Source organism: Protopterus annectens, chromosome 16.part0 (genome assembly GCF_019279795.1).
Source record: "Protopterus annectens isolate FY-2018-M chromosome 16.part0, PAN1.0, whole genome shotgun sequence".
Taxonomy (NCBI): domain Eukaryota; kingdom Metazoa; phylum Chordata; order Ceratodontiformes; family Protopteridae; genus Protopterus; species Protopterus annectens.
Window position 1 is genome coordinate 55,606,089 of NC_056750.1, and position 24,086 is coordinate 55,630,174.

Sequence of the window (24,086 nt, forward strand, 5' to 3'; positions counted from 1 at the left end):
ATGAGCAAGATATAATAGGATCATAGGAAGTTACTGGGCTATTGGTCTTGAGGCCCTTACAAGCCTAGCCAAGAAATTAGTCCATGTTGCAACAAGTCAGCACCCTATGCCACTGTCCATCAGGGACACAGGTGGAATTCCAGGAGTGCATTTTCTGTTTTCTATGCAGCTATCCAGGTTGAGCTTAAAAATGTTTAATGAGGTACTCTGCATTACATGGAGAGGGAGTCTATTCCACAAAAGAGGGAGTCTCTGGGACACAAATCTGTCCTACCAACAAGTCCTGTTGATGTCAGAGACCAGGTTGAGGTCTCGCGTGCTGCAGATATGCAGCAATCCCATCAGGGCGGGGTCTGAGATTGCTTTGTATGCCAGACAGAGGTCAACTCTGAGGAGTCTGTAGGAGACTGATTAGAGGGATAAGGCTTTTAGCCTATCTGTGTAGGGTAGATATTTGAGGCCCTGGATTCTCCAGGTGAGGAATCTCTTTGGTCTGTCCAGCTGCTGCATGTTATTTGTGTGATACATGATGAAAGGGGCACTGTATTCAATAATCAGACTTATAAGAGAAGAATACAGGAGTGTTATGACCACCTTGTCCTTGGATGAGATACCCTTACTAACTATGTGGGCCATGTAGAATGCTTTCTGTACAACAGAGGCAATGTGGTGGTCAAAAGTCAGTTTGCTATCAACCTTACAACTCATTGCGTGCTTTGTGCCTTATTATCAATGTGATAATTTGTGGGGATGTCATTCTCCTCATAAGGGATGATGATGTATTTTTGGCATTCAGTTTGAGGTCATGTTTATGGCACCAGTCATTTGTTTGGGTGAGACCATCTTGGCAGATGTCCACATCACTAGGGGAATTGATGAAATCACCCAGCATGCACTCATCTGCAAACTTGGTCAGCCATAGCCCACTAGATTTGGCGTGTACAGCAGAGGCCCCAAGGCCAATCCCTGGGGTACACCACTTATTACGAGTCAGCTACTTGAAGTGGCTTCCCCTATTTTGACTAAGTTGGTTCTATCCATGAGTCAGTTTGCTACCCAACTGGTAACATATGTATTGATGCCTAGTTGAGAGAGTTTATCTATTATACCCTAGTGGGGAATAGTATTGAAGGCCTTGGCCAGGTCAAGGTAGGTGGTGTGCACCATCTTCCCCTTGTCTGTGGCCTTAGTGACTACTCAAAGAAGTTGACCAAATTTAACAGGCATGACCTCCCCTTGAAAAAACCAAACCATATGGGATCAAGTGTCTGGAGGTTGCCAATGTCCTTGTTAATGAGGTCCATGATAATCTGCTCCATGGCCTTGTAGATCAGGCTAGTTAGGCTGATGGGTCAATAATTTCCTGAATTGGTGGATGCTCCACCTTTGTGCAAAGGGATGACAGTAGCTGTCCTCCACTTGGCTGGGACAAAGCCGGTACTCAGGCTTTGGTTGAATAGGGTGCCTAATGGTGCTGCAGGTTCCTGCCCAAGTTCATGTAGGATACAGCCTGGGATGTAAACGGGTCCCATGGAGTCTGTATTTTTGCCTTTGAGAGAGCAGTGAAGACCTGATCCTTAGATATAAAAGGAAGGTGGCAGGTACTGGGAATGTCCTGATTTATTGATGGGGGGGGGGGGGCAGAGGGGTGAAATTTTCACTAAATCTGACAGCCAGCAAGTTTGCTATATCTACAGCATTTGTATATGTGGTGTCTTTGGCTACCATTTCTGAACAGATCTAGGTGCTACCTTTGAGGTTGTGGACATATGTGAAGAAGGCCTTATGATTATCTCTAGTAGATGTGGCCAATTTGGATGTGAAGTTTGCTTTGGAGGATTTCACTTGTGCTCTTATTTGCTTGTTTAGGCTGAGAAATTGCTTCCAGTTGGGCACCTGGTCCTTCTTGGTCCTGGACAGCATTTTTTTTTGTTATAGAGTTTATTTATTGCAGATACCCACCAGACAGGTGTACTCTTCCTTGAAGAGGATGGTTTAGTCCTGTCAAGTATTTCTAATTCCATGCATCTATATAAATGTTCATATAGTAATTTGGTATAGTTTTGGATACTGGTGCCAGTTCCTAGAGAGGGGGAGGGGCTGTGAAGCTGTTTATATCATCCCTCAGGAGGCTGCAATCAGCTTTGGAGAAGTTTTTTTGGTTGACTCAAGCTAAAGGGAGGTCGGGGGAGATAGTGACTTTGAACGTGACTGCTTTATGGTAAGCTCTTACAAGGGAGGATGATAATACAGGGATGCTGTAGTGGTTACTCATGTTGGTTAATACCAAGTCCAAGATATTACCACCTCTTGTGGGGGTATCAACTAGCTGTTCCAAAGTATTTGCATTGACAAAATTGAGGAATCTCTGGGCATTTGTATTCTGGCTTGGGTAGTTCTTGCAGTCCATGTTTGGGTAGTTAAAGTCACCCAGGATCATGGTAAAGGGTTGAATCTTGATAGATTTGAAGAGGTGTAGATAGGTAGATTGGGCATCTTTAGTCAGATTTGGGGACTGGTAACTAACTAGCTATGATTTGTATAGGGGTCTTGTCAATGGTTAACTGCACCTGTAGTGTCCCTGGTGAGTCATACTGTCTGACCAGTCTGGAGGTGTGTATGTCTTTAATATATATTGAAACTCCACCTCCTTTGGATTTACTACCTACAGTTGGGGTCTGAATGTATGATAGGATGACTAACCAGGTATGGCTGGGGTGCTCTCCACAGCTTTGAACCAGATTTTTGTGACTGCGCAGATGTCAGCATTTTCCAGGGTTAAGAATGCTTGCAATTAGTGCAGTTTCATGTTTAGACCCCTAGCATTTAGCAATATGACCTTTAATTTGCATTTTGTTAAACTTTTTATGTTGGTAGTTTTAACTTCATGACTTTTTCTAAAAAAAGGCACTATGGGAGAGGCAAGTGCCTTTGCCAGAAGCCTGAAGTCCAAGTGAGACAGATGCAGGCCATCTCTGGCAAAGCATCGTGGTCTGTTGATCATATCTTCCCAAGCTGTCAGGTACTGGATCCTCCTGAAATGACACCCAGAACTAAGCCAATTGTTAAAGTCAATCATTTTTTGTTTGTATTTAAGAATCATTCTGGGTGATGGTAGAATACTGCTTAAGGCTAGGGACATACCTGCCTGGGACACATATTCAGTAAGTTCAGTCATGTCTCTCTTCATATAGTTCAGGGAGGTATGTCTCAAATCATTCACACCAACATGGACTATGACAGAGTCATAACAGTACCTGTTGTCGAGAGATGAATGCATGTGTGATATGGTGGATTCTAGCCACTGACAGACAACTAATCGTGACTTTCGCCTTATCCAGCCTGGTGAGAGGCACATCTGTGTCTCTCGCAATGGCATCTCCTATGACTAATATGTTGGGTTCATGGTTAAGGCTTAGTGGTTGTGAGACACAGGTGTGTGAACTATGCATGGTATGTGGTGTGAAGAACTGGGGAGATCATGTGTGCTTTTGCCTTAGATGTTTTTGCCTCAGAGGTCTTCTTTGTTTGGGTATGTTTTTGTTGAGGACCGCCACATATGTGAGTGTGTGTTGTACAGGTATGGGTGGTGTTTGAAGGGTAGCGATTGTGTTGACAACCTTCTCAGTGCGAGATATACTCATATGCAACAGTGTGGCAATCATCCAAAGGGTGTGGAGGCAACTAGGATAGTGGCAATAGTGAACTACACCTGCTTGCGCCATGATAGATAGTCACATATGATCACACACCCAACACAGAACTCCACTTGTAGTGTGGCTCATAGCAGGAAAGACCCCCCCCCAATAACATATGTCTATAGTTCAATGCCAAAATCTAACTGTATAGTATTACAACTGCCAACAAAGGCAGCATCCAAGAGACTTGTGTCCCTTGTTAGCAGACAACATTAAACCCTTGCTGTACTCTACATCCTCTGTAGCTGTAACACATATGCAGATCACTGGCACATCATCAGTACATTTCTAAGAAAGGCTTACTGATGTAATCCCCATTCCCCCTAAGTATATTAAAACATATGCATCATATTGGAAACCAAATGGTTACATACCTCATGGAGTACAATACTCCTCTTTTGAAAGATACATATATATATATATATATATATATATTTTGTGACAACAAGTTCACCATAGAAAGTAACTCTCATACACAATGGTTTCCTTGTCTAGGAGTTTGCCTTTTAAATATGGTTCTCATTAGCAGGTGATTGCCTGTGAACCATTCTGTTTGAATAATGCAAATTGAAGCATACAGAGCTGATGGGCAGTGTAATCAGGCAATACCATGCAACTATTGAAGGAGATATAAAGGCTCAAAGTAGAATCCACACCCTTTCTCATATGATGGGGTGGAAATGCTGGGTAGAGATACTACATCCGCACAGAAAGAATGTTTGCAGTAGATGTTTATTGCGTACACGTGTGTGCACTACAGGCTGCAGCTGCTGCTGCTGCAGGCAATAAGCATGGTCAGAGAGGCTGCAGAATGTGCAGGACAACAACACGCATAAGTAAAGGTGGGACCAGTAGCAGCCCTGGTGTACAGCCAGAGCCTGATTAAAGGAACCCATCCCACAGGATATTGAGGTATGTGTTTAAGGTAAGTATGTTAGCCAAAGGTATCATTAACAGGATAAAAGTCAACATGCTCATTGTGTCCTTGAACAAGGTAAAGGTTACATTTACCATTTTGTCAGCCATTTGGACAGCTGCCAAGCCATGTGTTATGGTAATCATCTGGAATGTGTGTTCTGGCAATCCTTGTTGCTAGCATGATCTCCATCTGTGCATGTTAATTGTGCAGCTGTGCTAATCTGTAATATCAGTAGCAGATGATTGTGTGCTGCAGACTAGTATTAGTGGGCCTCCTTTGTATTATATATACCATGTGTACCAAAAATTAATGCAGTCAAAGCATTTAACAGACTGAGCTGCTAACTGACTATTACTGCAGCTGTATTTTCAATATATAATTGCACACTCACAGGTTGTTAGATACCTCATTTACATCCATTATTATGTGCATGGCTTTATAGGGATGTATTTGTCCATCACAGCCCCAGATAAATACCTATTTTACTATTAATGTTTTAGCAGGTGTATTTTTAAATGTTGTAGATAGATGTGCACAGTTACCAGCTTTTAGAGAACTCACCTACATCCACTATTCTATGTCTGTCTTTCTAGTGATGTATTCCTGTACCAGACACCAAATTACACTCACATTTTTTCCATTAATCTTTAAGCAAATTTCCTCGATGCGCTGCAATGCACAGCCTTGCCTAAACACGTTTAATGATGGTAACTTGGCAATTGGTATGTGTTGCTTAAACCAGCTGTATTAATCAACAGTTGTGTGGCTTGGTGGGTTAATGCACTGCTCTACAGGTGCAATGCTTCTGTGTTCAAAATAGGCTGCAGGTGTACATTTTGAACATTATTATTATTTCACACACATATCAATATAGCACCATTTAGATTAGCTTAGCAATGCTGCGTGTCATGCAATATCATGCAAAATATCTTTAAAGAAATGAAAAATGGGGAGATAGGACAGTAGTGAAATGGGGTGCAGGCAGGGGAAAAAAACATAGTGAAAGGCAGATTGGTATGTGCAGGATGAGTGTAGGAAAGAACCATACAACAACAACTCTGCACTGTAACATATTTATTTAGATAAATTTGAAATGTCAACCGCTCACCATAAGTGCATTTTCAAGCCAATTGGACCAAATTAAGTGTGTCCAGTGGACACATGTATGAAGTAGAGAGTTATGTGTGGGACAAATATATATACATATATATATATATATATATATATGTATATATATATATATATATATATATATATATATATATATATATATATATATATATATATATATATATTTTTTTTTTTTTTGGGACAGGTGTCCATTTTTTTAAGGTGAGAGTGGAATGTTGGGGAAGGGACATAGGTATGCCTTGGGGAAGGTAAGCTGGGAAGATGAAGAAGCTTTTGCAGACAGACAAGAGAGACAAGACAGCAGACAGAGTTGGTGTGTGACACAAGAGGGGGTAAACACCTTGGTTGGGGAGGGTGTTATGGAATCCCAGTCCAATGGACCTCAGACAAGGTAGCATTGTGACTTAAGTCCTCACCAATGGGATTATTAGCACTGTATCTTCACTGTTCTTGTAGAGGCAGTGGCTAATGCCAGTGCCTGGGGTGTAGATGCCCCAACAGGATTGATGGAATGCTCACCATCCAGCGAAGGCATGCACCAAGAGTTTGGCACAACAGCCCATGCACCATGCTTGGCAGTTCTGCATGGATGACATAATCATCCCCTCCACTTCCACTCCCACAGGGGAGACCAACCCCACCTATAGACAGAACTACCCGATGTCCAAGTAGTGCAGGGGCAGCAGAGGGGTTGCCACTAGGCTGTGGCCCAGACGTGCTGGGCCCCAGTGCCACAGCTGGGGTAGCCAAGGTAGGTGGATCACCTGAAACCATCCTACTCTCTCACACTGTAGTAAATTAAATATAAACATAAGGTAAAAATACAGTCCAAAGATAAAGACCACACCAGAGCGACGGAGATACGACCCAGCAATCGCAATGGAAATAAAACAAAAGCAAATAATAGTCACCACCATGCGCTGGGTCAAATGGCTTCGTAAATACAGAATAAAAGTTCCACGATACAGCAATCCAAGATTTAGTTGTAAAAACCACCAGAGACTGCAAAAATGGAGATCAAGCAGTTTAATAGAAAGAACTGTGACAATCTTGGATTGCTGTATCGTGGAACTTTTATTCTGTATTTACGAAGCCATTTGACCCAGCGCATGGTGGTGACTATTATAAGGTAAAAAATAAACATAACCAAACAAATATTAGTATTAACATAATAGAAGATAAAAATGATTAATTAAAAGAAATATAAAGGAATATAATGAATAACACAACAATAAATAACATAAATGAAAGTATATTAATAGCAATATTAATAGCAAAGCAATATATTATACATAAGGCCAACATAAGAGGTAGGTGTAAATAATATATTAATATCAAATCATAATGATAAATATAAATTAATAAATTAAAGAAGAGAAGGGGTGGGGTAAGAAAGAACAAAGAAATCATTAGTAACTTTTCAAGTAATATTACTATACAGACTACTATAACATATTTCTACTTATGTCAGAGTACAGTTGTGGGTACAGTGAATGCAAATATTGTATAGATGATGTTGCACGTACGTAGCTCTCAACCTGTTAGCATGGGACTTTATGGGCCAAGCCCTAGCAAATGGTGGTACAGAGGCACAAATACAGGGAAAATTTTTACATAGTGTGCTCATACATTAGTAGCAAGGTGCTCTGCCAAAGATTTGCCAATAAATTGCATTCCAAGTAATGTCGTGTATCTCCTAATCAAGGACCAGACATATGGGGCAATAGTGATTACATTCTGCAAAAACATGACAGTTGAGAGGTATGTTCGTATACACTAATTACACTAGACAGCTGGTCATTTGTCAGTTGTCTGCCATGGGATTAGAACCCACAAGCAGTGACTAAAGGAATAATGTACACTCTATTTGAATATAATGAATTCTCAAAACGCCAACTCCTTTAAGACTTTTATTGCAACATTTTGTGTGAAATCGTACATTTACATACATGCATAGCTGTGTGTGGTGTGTGCTATCAGACTGGAAACCAAATGCAGTGACCATATGAATAATGAGCATTTTATTTGTAAACATTAGTTATCATCTCCTTTTACACTATAATGCTTAATATCACAAGAAATCTGGCAGTCACACACACATGGTTGTGTAGGACGTCTGTTAACCTAACCATATACCCCATTCATTTACTGATTGCTATCTATCTACAGCATATTTTGGGGAAAATTATCAGAACAGTAGCTTGATACTTAATCTGGGTATTCACTACATTTATTTGTGAAATTTGTTGCTACATTATTTTTTAGTTAATATGTAACAGTTGACTGGTGTCAGATTAGAACAAACATGCAGTGAATTCAGGAATAATGAACACTTTTTGAAAAGATTACTTATCAAAGCACAATCTCATTTTAAACTTTATTGATGTTTCTTAACACATGTCATTTAGATGCATGGATAGCTGTCCAGGACTTCAGTTAACTTACCCATATACCAAGTTCATTTACTGAGTGGAATATATAGCATTATTTCAGACAAAATGAGCAGAACACAGGCTTGAACCTTAATCTGGGTATTATACTACATTTATTTGTGAAAATTGTTTCTGCATTATTTAGTAGTTAATGTGTAACAGTTGACTGGTGTTGGATTAGAACATACGTGTAGCGGATTCAGGAATAATGAACACCTGTTTGTAAAGATTACTTATCAAAGCACAATCTCATTTTAAACATTACTGATAATGTTTCTTAACATATGTCATTTAGACACATGGATAGCAGTCCAGAACTTCAGTTAACTTACCCATATCCCATGTTCAGTGACTGGGTGGAATATACAGCATTATTTCAGACAAAAAGAGCAGAACACAGGCTGGAACCTTACTGTAGGTATTGCACTCAGTGGCGGCTCGTGCCATTGGACTGCAGGACTGCAGCCCTCCAAACTGTGGAAAGACAAAAGAAGAACATTTTTAAAAGATAAAATATTTATATTTCATTTGTATAAATTATAATACTATTTGTTGTCTGTACTGCTGGCTAGCTGCAAGTATGATTGACTCACTGAAGTCCCAGAACTCAAGTTCCGGGTTTAAAAAACAAAAAAAAAACTAGTTTCTGAAATCCAGACTGCTGTTAAAGCAGTCCAGATTAAGGAAAGAAGGCATCAGTATGATGCCCATCAGTCTATGCGGTTTGCAACCACATAGAAATGGAAGGGAATCGGATTGCCATGTTCGCAGTCACATACATGATGTGCCTGGATGGCTGAATGACTAGTGGCTACTGATTGGTTCTCGCTCTCTTCCCGTGGAAAAAGAGAGCAAGAAACAGTCAGTAGCCAGTACTGATGATAACTATTCATGTATCACAAAGAACTGCCTTGCAGTAAATCTCTTATTTAGATGTAGTCTTAAAATACAGAATTTTGTAAAGGGATCATCATATTTTTAAGTGTAAAATGTCCTGTAGAAAATTGTCTTTTAGCAGTACTTTAACTTATAGACGGTCACGGAGTTCGTAACTTTGATTGGGGATCATCGAACAGCGGCGCTGAGAGCTGAGTGAGAGACTGACATCATAACACATACAGAAGGAAGGGCTACTGTAAGTAAACTAAGAAACACAATAAAGGGATTTATTTAAGCTATGCAGCACTGAGGTGCAGGCTGTGGAAAACATCTGATTGCACTGTATATGCATAAATCGCGGTTGTGCTTTTTGTGTTTGTTGCAGCAATGTGACACCTGTTTTCCTTCTTGAAACTGTCTTCCTCTGTCAACTCTAAATATTAAGGAAGAAGAGAGATGCCACTATGTGTTTGTTATTTATGTCGGGGTGTCTGTCGCTTCCTCTGCCTACCTTTCTTAGTGATACATTTTTAAGTTTTAGGCTGGGCGCCTTTGTAAATGGATACTTCCATTTATCTTTATATACCTTATTTAATAATTGTGACAGTAAGGTATACTCATTTACTTTTTCTGGGACATCTCTGTTGTTTCTCATGGAACCATAAATGTCAAAGTGTTTGTGAAACAATGTCACCAGTATAGGTCTGTACACAGCATGCTGATAGCTAAGACAGGTTTGCTCTGGTAGAAACGCTGTTTACATGATTGCAGGGAGTAGCAGCTGAAAATAAATAGACATTATAAATAGATATTATAAAATAAATAAAAATAAACCTTGCTTAAGTCTATTATAGGTTCATAGGTTCATACTAGGCTATCTGCCCAAGGGCATTTATAAGCCTAGCCCATAGTTTTGTGGCTTTCGCCACCCCTTTAGTTTGAAAAAAAACTATGTCTATTATTTTGCTATGCCTCTGTCAAGCAGTGACACTGAAGTAATCCCTGGGGTATATCTGCGATCTCCCATCCATTGGTCAAGATTCCTCTTGAACAAGGCCAGCGAGGTGCTCTGCCTCACATGTACCGGGATTTTGTTCCACAGCATAGGGAGTCTCTGGGTGATGAATCTGTCCCTCCAGCACGTCCTATTAATAACCGTGTCAAGGTTTAAGTCTCCCGCCCTTGTGGGTCTGAGGGATCTAGATTTTTTGAGATGAAGCATATTCATCAAATCAGGGTTTGACATGGCCTTATATGTCAGGCACAGGTCACCTCTGAGCAAGCGGTATGAGACTGAATAGAGCTGGAGTTCTTTCAGTCGGGCAGCATAAGACATATTTTTGAGACCCTTTATCCTTTTGGTGAGGAACTTTTGTGGTCTTTCCAGCTGCTGCAGGTGTTGGGTCAGATACATTCCGAATGGGGCATTGTACTCAATCATAGGTCTAATGAGTGATGAGTACAGGGGGACGATGACCTCCCTTGATCTAGATGTGAATCCCTTCATGATCAGGTGGGCAATGTAGAAGGTTTTCCTGACTACTTTAGCAACATGAGTGTCAAACGAAAGGCTAGTGTCAACCTGGGTCCCCAGGTCCCTGATGACTTCTTCTGTGCTCAAGTGGATTGCCACCTATATGGTAGCTAGGGGTAACCTTGTTTTTCCCGAAGTGTATGACTATGCATTTCTTGGCGTTTAACTTTAGGCCATGGCTCTGGCACCAGTTACCCATTTCTGTGAGGCCCTTCTGAAGGATATCTGTGTCAGAAGTGTTTTCGACTATGGCTCCCAGTTTGCAGTCATCTGCAAACTTTGTCAGCCATAACCCTCCTGTGTTTGCTTGTACTTCAGAAAAGTAGATGCCGAACAAGAGTGGACCCAGGACTGAGCCCTGTGGGACACCACTTGTGACAGGCTTTGAGTCTGACATGGCTCCAGCAACTCTGACCCTGTGGGTTCTGTCACTTAGCCAGTTTGCAACCCATCTTGTGATGTATGGGTTTACATTCAAGCTGATGAGTTTTTCGATGATACCTGAGTGGGGTATTGTGTGAAGGCCTTTGCCAGGTCGAGGTAGGCTGTATGGACTGCCTTTCCTCATCAATGGCCTTGGTGACTGTTTCAAAAAGTCAACCAAGTTTAAAAGGCATGATCTGCCTTTGACAAAGCCAAACTGGGTTGGATCCAAAGTCTGCAAGTTCCCTATGTCTTTATTTATGAGTTCCATTATGATCCTCTCCATGGCTTTGCAGATAAGGCTTGTCAAGCTAATGGGACGGTAATTTCCAGGGTCGGTGGAGGCACCACCCTTGTGAAGTGGGACCACAGTCGCCGTTCACCACTCCTTGGGTACGTATCCTGAGGTGATGCTAAGATTAAACAGCTGTCCTAACTGCAGGTTTAATTCCTCATTGAGTTTGTGGAGCACACAGCCAGGGACACCATCCGGTCCCATGGATGCTGTGTTTTTGCCTTGGAGAGAGCAGTTCTCACCTGGGCGTTGGAGATGTTTGGGGGGCTACAATCCTCTGGTATAGATATCTCTCCTTTTGGGGGGGAGAAATTTGCACTGAACCTGTCAGCCAGTATGTTGGCAATGTGTGTAGGTTCAGTAATCTTCACATCATTATGAACTAATTCTGAGCATATCTGAGAGTTTCCTCCTAGGTTTCTAACATAGCTAAAGAAGGCCTTATGATTGTCTTTTGTGTCCTTGGCGATTTTTCTCTCAAAATTAGCCTTGGATGATTTTATGAGAGCTCTTAGTTTTTTACTTATAATGATCAAAGGTGTCTTACCTTTCAAGGATTTTGCTCTATCTTGTAGTAGCTTCCTCCTTTTGTTGTTAGGTCCTGCACTGGATATTTTATTGTTTATTGTTTCAACTTTGGGAGATATATACATTTATAAATGTCAAGTAGATGTGGGCAACAGTATAAAGTGTCAGTATATGACAGACATTTCTGACTACAGCCTTTTAGAAAGCCACTTCCTTTGGTTATTTTTAGTATATCAGACTAACTCACATTGCTATTTTGTTTTCTGAACCATTTTAGACACTGCTCTTACCCTGCAGATGTGCTTTCTGATTATCCTTTCTCTGAATACCTGTTCACTAAATTATCCAATGCAGGGCCTAACAAGTAGGCAGAATATGTGACAGACACGAAAATGGAGGTATATCGATTGCACAAATATTGAATATTTTTGGACTAACCTGCTTCTCAAATTATGGTAAATGTATGCTTTAATAATTTATTTGGCAGTGTGTGAAAGTAGTTGTCTAAAGAAGCTTTTTATGAGTTATACTGAGTGACATGGCTCATAAAAAGGCAGTATGTGCTCCAGCAAACAGCGTAGTTTCTTTTCCTTTCTTCCCATCCCACTTTCTGACTGTTTTCACCTTTCCACCTTGCCATTCTTTCACGCTGTACTGCCCTTGCCCATACCATCTTCTTTACTGGGGCAATTATACTTTCATCCAGTCTCTGACTTGATTCTTAAAAAGCCCCAAAAAAAATTTTTTTTTTTTTTTTCAAATGAGTCTAAGGACACCCATTCCAGGGACTTAAATAGGACATGCTGGAGGGACAGATTTATCTCCAAGTGACTGCCACATCTTTGGAACTGGCTACCAATTCATGTGAAACAGTGCACTTCTATGACACTGTTCAAGAGGAACCTGGATGAATGGATGGGGCACCGTAAATTCTTACTGGGGGTAGCAGTCCCAACCATCCTGGAAATGGGCAGTCATCACTAAATGCAATCTTGTGTACTGACTAGTACCTCTATGTTATTACATTGGGATGAAACAGCTAGGCTTAAAATGACCTCTGGGTCAATACCCTAGTAATCTCCTATTATTCTATGATCCTATTATAGAAAAGCCAACAATTTCTTACCTGGGTATGCTGCTAGGAAATACCTCTTTTAAATGGCCCATGATGTCCTTTCAGACTGTTTTTTTTTTTGCCAGAACAATATTTGTTATTTTCTTAAAGAATAGGTTATGCTGTATAATGGATGAATATGTTTTGCATTCTTCCCTACAAACATGACTGATGACAAGTAGGGTTGGGACCTTTTCTTTTCCTGTAATGTCTGTCATAACCACATGTTCTTCTCTTCTCATCTCTTCCTCTCTCCTTTCACCTCTCCTCCTCTCCTTTCTCCTCCTTTTCTCTCCTCTCCTCCCCCCTCCTCTCTTCTCTTCTCCACTTCTCTCCTCACCTCTCCCCTCCTCTCCTCTCATCCTCTCTCATCTCCTGTCTTCTTCTCTCTCTCCTCTCCTCTCCCCCTCCTCTCTTATCTAATTATCTCCTCTCCTGTCTCCTCTCCTGTCTTCCCCTTCCTCTCCCCTCTCCTCCTCTCCTCTTCTCTCCCCTCCTCCTCTCCTCTCAACTCCTCTCCCCTCATCTTATCTCCACTTCCTTCATCTCCCCTCTTGTCTTCTCCTTTTCTCTCCCCTCCTCTCCCCTCTTCTCTTCTCCTTTTCTCTCTACTCCTCTTCTCTCCTCTCATCTCCTCTCCTTTCCACTCTTCTCTCCTCTCCCCTTCTCTCCTCTTCTCCTCTCCCCTCCTTTCCACTCCTCTTCACTCTCTCCATTCCCCTCATCTCCTCCCTTCTCCTCCTTCCCCCCTCCCTCACCTCTCCTCCTCTCCCTCTCTCCTTTCTCCTGTCCTCTCCTATCCCCTCCTCTTCTCTCATTTCTCCTTCTCTCTCCTCTCTTCTCTCTCTCCATTACCCTCTTCTTCTCTCCACTCATCTCCTCCTCTCCATGCCTTTCCCCTCCTCTCATATCCTCTCCTCTCCACTCCTTTCTACCCCACTGCAGGATTCTACTCTCATTTCTAACACATAGAGTAATGGGATGCCAAGTCAAGCAGCCACATGCCACTTAGATATGCCCACAAAGAACTGTAGGAAAACAATGGAAGGTATTTAATTCTAAACATAATAAAACAACTATATAAGCCTTTACACACAAAAGAAGTATTAAAATCCAAACACATTTATCTTACATCATAAAAAATATCTATTTATTTTTTTTATTTTGCATTTGTTAAAAAGGATCATCCATCTGGGCATGAGAAACTCTTTTTCATGCAAGTCTGGGATTAATTTCCACATGACAAATAACAATAACAATGCAGTAAGCAAGCTTTAAATGACAAATAACAATAGTGATATATAGTAACAGTACACAGGTAGAGATACATAGTAACAGTACACAGGTAGAGATACATAGTAACAGTACACAGGTTACACATGAAAAAAATATACCTAATGGGTGTCCTTCCATATATAATTCATCTACTCATCACATGATCAAAATGAATTAAGCTAATTAAAGACATGGGTATCAAATAAAACCCATTTATGATTTCTTATCTGCCCTAAATTCAAGATTAGTTTAATGCTATTAAACCCATTTAGACAAGGTAACCTATAAGACATAAGTATATTTATCCATGCATATATATTATTATCTGATACTGTTACCAAGGCATCCATTCTTTTATTTTCTTGAAAAATTTGCAAAACTGCAAAGCTGCATAATTGGTTAATTCATGTTTATGTCAAGGATTTAGTATGCAAATGTCTTCTTATTTCTGGTCACTTATTCTCTCCTTCAATCTCCCATTCAGTTTTATAATATAAAACAAAGAACGTGCTATAGATAAAGCAAAGATTGCTTCAGTTCTCTATAATTTCTCCTATTTCACCAGAACCTTTCATCCCAATATAGCTTTCTACATTCTATTCACCTTTTGTGATAGCTACTTGTGAATTAAAATTAGCTGATTTTTGATTGTGGAACACTTTTACGTTCAACTTAAAATCTCTAATCTTCTTTTGATGTTTAGCAGCTTCCAGATCTGAAATCTTAGTTTCCACTGCCATTGTCAGCCTTCTCACCTGTTCCACCTTTGTCACATGCATTTCTATTTTCATGACCAAAACATTAAATGCCACTCCTTCCAGCTTATCAAGGATTTGGTCTATTTTTTCCTCGGTAGTACTCATTGATTCAACAAAAACTACAGTACAGTACTCCTAGGATGCACACCAACATGAATCCAGCTTCACTACTGCAAGACAGTGGTGGGAATTTCATAAAGCTTACACAAATTTTTTTTGGGTGTATGCATCGGGGCATGATGCATGCATGAGTGTGGATAATTTTAAACTCAGTAAGCATCGCTGAGCAGCGTGCATGTGCAAACAGGGATAGTTCCGTGGAATGCAAATTACCTCATAAGCAGTTGAATCTTATGCAAATGACCCAGATGGAATGATCCAACAAACAGAAAGGTGTGCATGTAGACTCCATGTCAGTGTACATAGTGCACCCAGAAATTCTCTGCGTACAGAAGTCTACACGGACAGAAGGGGATGTGAAAGTCCACTAATATGGACATAACTCCCCAGAAAAGGTTAGATCACAGACAAATACTGTACATACAAAAGGTACATTGTGGAGGTACATTGTGAATGTCTGAAAAGAAAGGGGGTATGTAAAATAAATATATGTAAAATAAATAAAATATTTTTAATAATTTTGGCATTTTTGCACTATGCATTACAGTGGCAAACATGCTTAACAGAAATTAACAAAAAAAAGACATTTTTAATATGTTTTTCACAAATATACTGTAAGATTTTGTGTCGGGTCCATACAATGATGCATACGTGCTGCCACCAAGCTCAGATGGCTATGAACCATGTAGTATCTAGGCTGTCAGCATGGATATGCATGCAAATGAGGTGGATTACCTGAACGATTAAAAGGAGCAACTGTATCCACATATCCCCTTCATGTAGGCTCTTACATGATGTTGATATTCCCAGAGGATGTGGATGATATGGGGGGGGGGGTGTTATATTATTTTTAGGATTTTTTGTTCCCAGCCTCACATGTTTGCGCAGCACGCTGCATAGCTGAGTGAGTTTGTGCGGAGAGATTACCCATGTGACAGTGATGACATAGGCAGCAATCAACTAAAACCAGATATCTTCAATAAATATTTTTCACTTTTGTATAACCTATGCTGCATGCCACGGTGCATAGTGGCATGGAGTGCACTAAAGTAGGGCCTGTAAATTACGTTAATTATATCCTGGGCAGGTGAACTGCATCATAATTAGCCAATCCTACATAGTGGACGAGAACTGTAAAAAATATGCATACACCCTAAATTCTGATTTTCCCTCAATACTATGGGCCATTGGAGTAGACACTTGAGAATTTTAACTGGGATAATGCTAGGGGCTGCTACAGCTATGCTGCATTTGTATGTGCTAGATGCTGAAGTCAGTGCTGCTGGTGCTGCTGACAACAGGCCTAGGCCCAGAGGGAGAAGAGTTGTCAGGCCCAGGGTAAGTTACCAGGAACTACTTGTGCCGGAGATTGTAGAGTGCTACAGGGTGGACAGGGACATATTACAAGAACTCACTGAACTCTGCAACCCTCAATTCAGAGCCAGGGCTAACAGAGGGGAACCCATCCCAGTGAAGACAAAGGTGTGTGTAGCTCTTAGGATGCTAGCTACAGGTACATTTCAAAGACCAACCGGGGACATGATTGAGGTGTTTAAGGCATCTGCATCCAGGATACCTCACCAATTCCTGGATGCTATGCTTCCACATGCCAGTGAGCACATATCTTTTCCCATTATCCCTGAGGCAAGGGTCAGCAGTATGCAACACTTCTACCGTGTAGCACACTACCCTGAAGTACTGGTTGCCATAGATTGCACTCATGTACATATCAAGGCACACCTGGTGAGCAGGGTACAATCTACACTAACCACAAGTTATACCACTCCATCAACTGCCAGTTAATGTGCAATGCCCACGGGATTATCCTGAATGTGTATGCTGGTAACCCTGGCAGTTATCATGACTCCCATATCTGGCACACATGACAGTTGTACCAGATGTTTGCTAGGGGGAACATCCCAAAGGGCCATTTACTGGGGGATGCTGGCTGCGCCCTAGAACCATGGATGATGACACCCATCAGAAATGTGCAAACGCCCACAGGAGAATGCCATAATGAGGCACATGCACAAACTAGGAACATCACAGGGCATGTGTTTGGGCTTCTGAAGTAATAGGTTCATAGGTTCATAGGTTCATACTAGGCTATCTGCCCTAGGGCATTTATAAGCCTAGTCAAAATGTGTTTGGCTTTCGCCACCCATTTTAAATTTATTTTGCTATGCCCTTTTTCGAGGTTAGTATACTGTGCCTCTGTCTAACAGTGACATAGAAGTGATACCCGGGGTAAACCTACGATCTCCCATCCACTCATCAAGATTCCTCTTGAAGAGAGTCAATGAAGGAGTCTGCCTAACCTGGACTGGGATTTTATTCCAGAGTGAAGGGAGCCTCTGGGTTATGAATCTGTCCCTCCAGCATGCCCTATTTATTTCAGTGCTGAGGTTCAAGTCTCTCGAGCGCATGGCTCAATGGGATTTGGATTTTCTGAGGTGCAGCATGTCCATTAATTCTGGGTTGGACATGGCTTTATACGTCAGGCACAGATCGCCTCTGAACAGGCGGTATGCCACAGAGTAGAGCTGGTGTTTCTTTAACCGGGCAGCATATGGCATCTGTTTGAGCCCTTTGATCCTCTTGGTGAGGTACCTTTGGGGTCTTTCCAGTTGCTGCAGGTGTCTGGTAAGGTACATCCCAAAAGGGGCATTGTACTCAATTATGGGCCTGATGAGGGATGAGTAAAGAGGCACAATGACGTCCCCTGATCTAGATATGAATGCCTTCATGATTAGGTGGGCTATATAAAATGTTTTTCTAACCACATTGTCCACGTGGTTGTCAAATGAGAGATTGCTATCAACTTGGGTCCCCAGGTCCCTAATTGCTTCTTCTGTACTTAATGGATTACCACCTATGTGGTAATTTGTGGGCACTTTGTTTTTGCCAAAGGGGATGACTATACACTTTTTGGCATTTAGCTTGAGGCCATGGCTCTGGCACCAGTTGTCTGTTTCTATGAGGTCCTTTTGGAGGATGCTTGTGTCGGCTGGAGAGTCAATTATGGCACCCAGTTTGCAGTCATCTGCGAACTTGGTCAGCCACAGTCCTTCCATGTTGGCCTGTACCTCCGAGAAATATATACCGAACAAGAGAGGTCCCAGGACTGAGCCTTGTGGGACACCACTTGTAACTGGTTTGGAGTCTGACATGGCTCCAGCAATTCTAACCATGTGGGTTCTGTCCTTGAGCCAGTTTGCAATCCATCTAGTGACATAGGGGTTTATATTTAAGCTGGTGAGCTTATCTATAATGCCGAGTGGGGTATTGTATCGAAGGCTTTGCGAGGTCCAGGTAGGCTGTGTGGACCACCTTCCCCTCCTCAATGGCCTTGGTGACTGTTTCAAAGAAATCAACCAGGTTTAAGAGGCAGGATCTGCCCTTAACAAAGCCGAACTGGGTAGGATCCAGTGTTTGTAGGTCCCCAATATCTTTATTTATGAGGTCCATGATGATCCTTTCCATAGCTTTGTAGACCAAGCTAGTCAGGCTTATGGGGCGATAGTTTCCAGGATCCGTTGAGGCACCACCTTTATGGAGAGGGACCACTGTTGCTGTACGCCACTCTTTGGGCACATATCCTGTAGTCAGGCTGAGATTGAACAGTAGTTTTTTGTTTGGGTTTAGCTCTTCTTGGAGTTCATGTAGGACGCAGCCCGGGACACCGTCTGTTCCCATTAATGCTGTGTTTTTTGCTTTGGAGAGGGTGGCTCTTACCTGAGCATCTGAGATGTCAGGGGGGCAGCACTCTGCTGGGATAGATATTTGCCCTTTTTGTGGGGAAGGGGGGGAGAAGTTTGCGCTGAACCTGTCAACTAGGATGTTGGCAATATCTGTGGGTTCGGTGTATTTTTGGTCATTTTGGACTAACTCTGAGCATATCTGGGAATTACCACCCAGGTACCTAACATAACTAAAGAAAGCCTTGTGATTATCCTTAGTGTCCTGTGCAATGTTTCTCTAGAAGCTGGCCTTAGACAATTTTATGTGTGCCCATAGTTTTTTGCTAATACTGATCAGTGATGCCTTCCCTTTTTGGGATTTTGCTCTATCATTTAGTAGCTTCCTCCTTCTATTGTATAGTTTGTTTATGGCTGGGGTCCACCAGACAGCACGTCTGCCTTTGGAGGATTGGGTCTTGGTTTTATTTGGGATCACATGATCCATGCATTCCTGAAGGTGTTCATAGAATGCGTTTATAAAGGATTCTGCGGTCTGGGCCGTATTTTCCACAGGCCCGGGGGCTTTGAAGGATTCCATCTCAGTTTTGAGGAGTGTGAAATTTGCTTTAGAGAAGTTTTTCACTGTGGTTTTCTGGGCAGGGGGTGGGGTTGGGATGTGAATATCCAGTGAGATTAGTTTATGGTCTGATCTTACCAGTGAGGGATACACTTCTGGTCTGGAGCATAGAGTCCCCATGTTGGTGATGATCAGGTCCTTTATGTTTTCCCCTCTTGTGGGAGTGGTAACAAGTTGTTCCATAGCATTTGAGTTTATAAATTCTAGGAACCTTTGGGCTAGGGTGTTGGAGCTAGAGTAATTCTCCCAGTCTATGTTTGGGTAGTTGAAGTCGCCCAATATAATGGTGTTTGGAGAGACCTTCATATCTTCCAGTGTTCTCAGGAAGGCCGAGTGGGGTTCCTGGGTTTGGGAGGGTGGTCTGTAGCAGGCTATAAACTGGAAGGCAGTTTTACCTACTGTTAGTTGCACATGGATAGTCTCTGATGCTTCGTGCTTTGTCACCAACCTGGAGGTGTGTGGGTATCTTTGATGAATATCGATACTCCCCCTACTTTTGTGGTTCGGTCCAAGTTTTGGGGCCGAAAAGCATGGTATGAGGTATAACCTGGTAGTGCTGGGGTGCTCTTGGAAGCCCTGAACCAGGTTTCTGTTACTGCACAGATATCGATGTTCTCCATGCTAAGGAGAGTTTCCAGTGAGTGCATCTTGAGGTTTAGACTTCTGGCGTTGAGTTGCATTACTCTTAGTTTCTTATCCCTTGTGATACCTATGGAGGTGGGTTTGTCTTTTGAGTCTTGCCTAAAAAAGGCACTATGGGGATAGCAAGAGCCTTTGCCAATATCTGAAAGCCCAGGGGTGACAGGTGCAAGCCATCCGTAGCGAAGCATCGTGGCTTGTCGAGCATATCATCCCAAGCTGACAGGCATTGGATCCCCTTTGAATGACACCAGTACTTAAGTCAATTGTTGAAATTGATCATCTTGTCTTCATATTGTGGCATCATTCTTGGTGAGGGTAAGATGCTACTCAAGGTCAGGGTCATACCGGCCTGGGCTACATGCTCAGAGAGCTCCTTTATGTCTCTTTTCATGTAGTCCAGGGAGGTACGTCTCAGGTCATTCACACCAGCATGGACAATGACTGAGTCATATTTGTACTTGCCTTGAAGTGACCTGAGTGCTTGTGTTATGTGGTGGATCCTAGCGCCCGACAGGCTGCTCACCGTGACCCTCTCCTTGTTCAGCCTGGTGAGTGGGACGTCAGTGTGCCTGACGATAGAGTCACCTATTACAAGTGTATCAGGTGTGTTGTTTAGTCTTAAGGGCTGTGACTGTTCGGCACACTGGCTTTGTGAGATATGTGTTGCACGTGTTTTGTTTTGGGGTAACGGCTGCTTGGGTGTCTGCTTTGGAGGTATCTGCTGCTTTGGCAGATCTTTATTTAGAGCCTCTGAGTATGTTTTTTTGTGATTATGTGTTTGGTTTGCTGTCGTGGTAGGTCTATGTGAGACTGGAATTGTAGTGAGTGTGGTTTCCTTCTCCTCCTGACTGGTTATGCCAGTACTGAGTTGAGAGAGCTTAGCCTCCAGTTTGGCTATATGGTTGCATCTCTCACATGTGTTGGAATTTGTTGGGAGGAGGAGAGGGTTGTCTGTGTACATGAGGCAGTTGTAACATTGCCTCAAGATTCCCAGATTCACCAGCTGGACCGGAGAGGAGATTGACAACTGACCTTTGGACATGCTAGAATAATATTGGGAATTCCTTAATAATTGAAAACTAGGGCCAGTGGGGAGTGAGGTGTAGTACTTTTAATTTTTAGTGCTGACTTATATAATTGCTTTAGTGAGCAAGTGCCAGGTAACTTAAGTGCAATATGTTACAGGTAAATTAAATGCAAAAACGACAAACAGTAACTTTCTTTCAAGTGAAACAAGGAAATAAGTACAGTAAGCAATGCAGATATCACTAGTGATCCACAGAAGCACTGAGAAGCCGTGTATTAGGTGGAATTAGTGTTCCAGGGAAATAACAAGCAAACAAACAACAAGCATGTTCCTTGGTTCCAGTTCCTTGATATATCTGGCAGAGCCCTGCAGTAGTCTCCAGCCACATGTGCACAGATATTCAAAGTATGTGCTATGCTCCACAATCTGATCCTGTGGAAATAGCTTCATCAGGATCAACAAAGGGAAGGGATACACAGCCCCCCACCAGTGCCTAGATCACCGCAGCCACAGGAGGACTTGGAGGAGGAACCCCTGCTGATGTTCCTGTAGGCGGATGTAGGCATGCCCACTATGCCCTAGCTTTGGCTAAGAGACAATGCAAAGCACATCCACTGACAACCAAGGGACTTAGGAGGAAATAACACCTTACTCCTACTCACACACAGATATTAAAACTAATGCCAGGCAAGTCACACATCCTGTACCTATCCATGTACTGCTTGCATGAAACAGAGTCAACCCTGATCTACAGTTGTGTCAATTGCTGCATTTGCAGGGTAAGTGCATAATCTATACAGTAGTCTACTTTTATGATATAGCAGTGTATGTATGGACCATTTGCATTATGTAACTAACAGTGGGCTAATTGTACAGAAATTACATCCACATAGGACTAAAGATACCCATTCCACTAACATGTTTCCATTTCTATTCAGTAGGCTTCATGCATATAATATTCATGCAGTCTTAATGCAACAGGTTAGTGGTACATCATGGAAGGGAGATGTTAGACAGTCAGGTTAAATGATACTCAGACTGTCATGTATCCCAGCAGAACATGTGGTACTGTTAATCCCATGGACCTCAGACAAGGTAGCATTGTGACTAAGTCCTCACCCATGGGATTATCAGCACTGTACCTTCACTGTTCTTATGGAGGCAGTAGCTAATGCCTGTGCCTGGGGTGACGATGCCCCACCAGGATTGACAGAATGCTCACCATCCAGTGTAGGCATGCACCAAGAGTTTGGCACAACAGCCCATGCACCATGCCTGACAGTTCTGCATGGATGACATAATTATCCCCTCCACTTCCACTCTCACAAGAGAGACAAACTCCAGCCTGTGGACAGAACTACCTGATGGCCCAAGTAGTTCAGGGGCAGCAGAGGGGGTACCACCAGGCTGTGGCCCAGACATGCTGGGCCCCAGTGCCACAGCTGGGGTAGCCAAGGTATGTGGATCACCTGGAACCATCCTACCCTGTCGCACTGTAGTAAATTAAATATAAACATAAGGTAAAAATAAACATAACCAAACAAATATTAGTATTAACATAATAGAAAATAAAAATGATTAATTAAAAGAAATATAAAGGAATATGATAAGTAACACAACAATAAATAACATATATACCCCATTCATTTACTGAGTGCTATCTATCTACAGCATATTTTGGGGAAAATTATCAGAAAAGAAGCTTGACACTTAATCTGGGTATTCACTACATTTATTTGAGAAATTTGTTGCTACATTATTTAGTAGTTAATGTGTAACAATTGACTGGTGTTGGATTAGAACATACATGTAGCGGATTCAGGAATAATGAACACCTGTTTGTAAAGATTACTTATCAAAGCACAATCTCATTTTAAACATTACTGATAATGTTTCTTAACATATGTCATTTAGACACATGGATAGCAGTCCAGAACTTCAGTTAACTTACCCATATACCATGTTCAGTGACTGAGTGGAATATACAGCATTATTTCAGACAAAAAGAGCAGAACGCAGTCTGGAACCTTACTGTAGGTATTGCACTCAGTGGCGGCTCGTGCCATTGGACTGCAGGACTGCAGCCCTCCCATCTGTGGAAAGACAAAAGAAGAACATTTTTAAAAGATAAAATATTTATATTTCATTTGTATAAATTATAGTACTGTTTGTTGTCTGTACTGCTGGCTAGCTGCAAGTATGATTGACTCACTGAAGTCCCAGAACTTGAGTTCCGGGTTTAAAAAACAAAAAAAAAACTAGTTTCTGAAATCCAGACTGCTGTTAAAGCAGTCCAGATTAAGGAAAGAAGGCATCAGTATGATGCCCATCAGTCTATGCGGTTTGCAACCACATAGAAATGGAAGGGAATTGGATTGCCACGTTCGCAGTCATGTACATGACGTGTCTGGATGGCTGAATGACTAGTGGCTACTGACTGGTTCTTGCTCTCTTCCCGTGGAAAAAAGAGAGCAGGAAACAGTCAGTAGCAAGTTTCTACTGATGATAACTATTCATGTATCACAAAGAACTGCCTTGCAGTAAATCTCTTATTTAGATGTAGTCTTAGAAAACTAAAAGAATTTTGTAAAGGGATCATCATATTTTTAAGTGTAAAATGTCCTGTAGAAAATTGTCTTTTAGCAGTACTTTAACTTATAAACAGTCACGGAGTTCGTAACTTTGATCGGGGATCATCGGACAGCGGCGCTGAGAGCTGACTGAGAGACTGACATAATAACACATACAGAAGGAAGGGCTACTGTAAGTAAACTAAGAAACACAATAAAGGGATTTATTTAAGCTATGCAGCACTGAGGTGCAGGCTGTGGAAAACATCTGATTGTACTGTATATGCATAAATCACGGTTATGCTTTTTGTGTTTGTTGCAGCAATGTGACGCCTGTTTTCACATTTCCTTCTTGAAACTGTCTTCCTCTGTCAACTGTAAATATTAAGGAAGAAGAGAGATGCCACTATGTGTTTGTTATTTA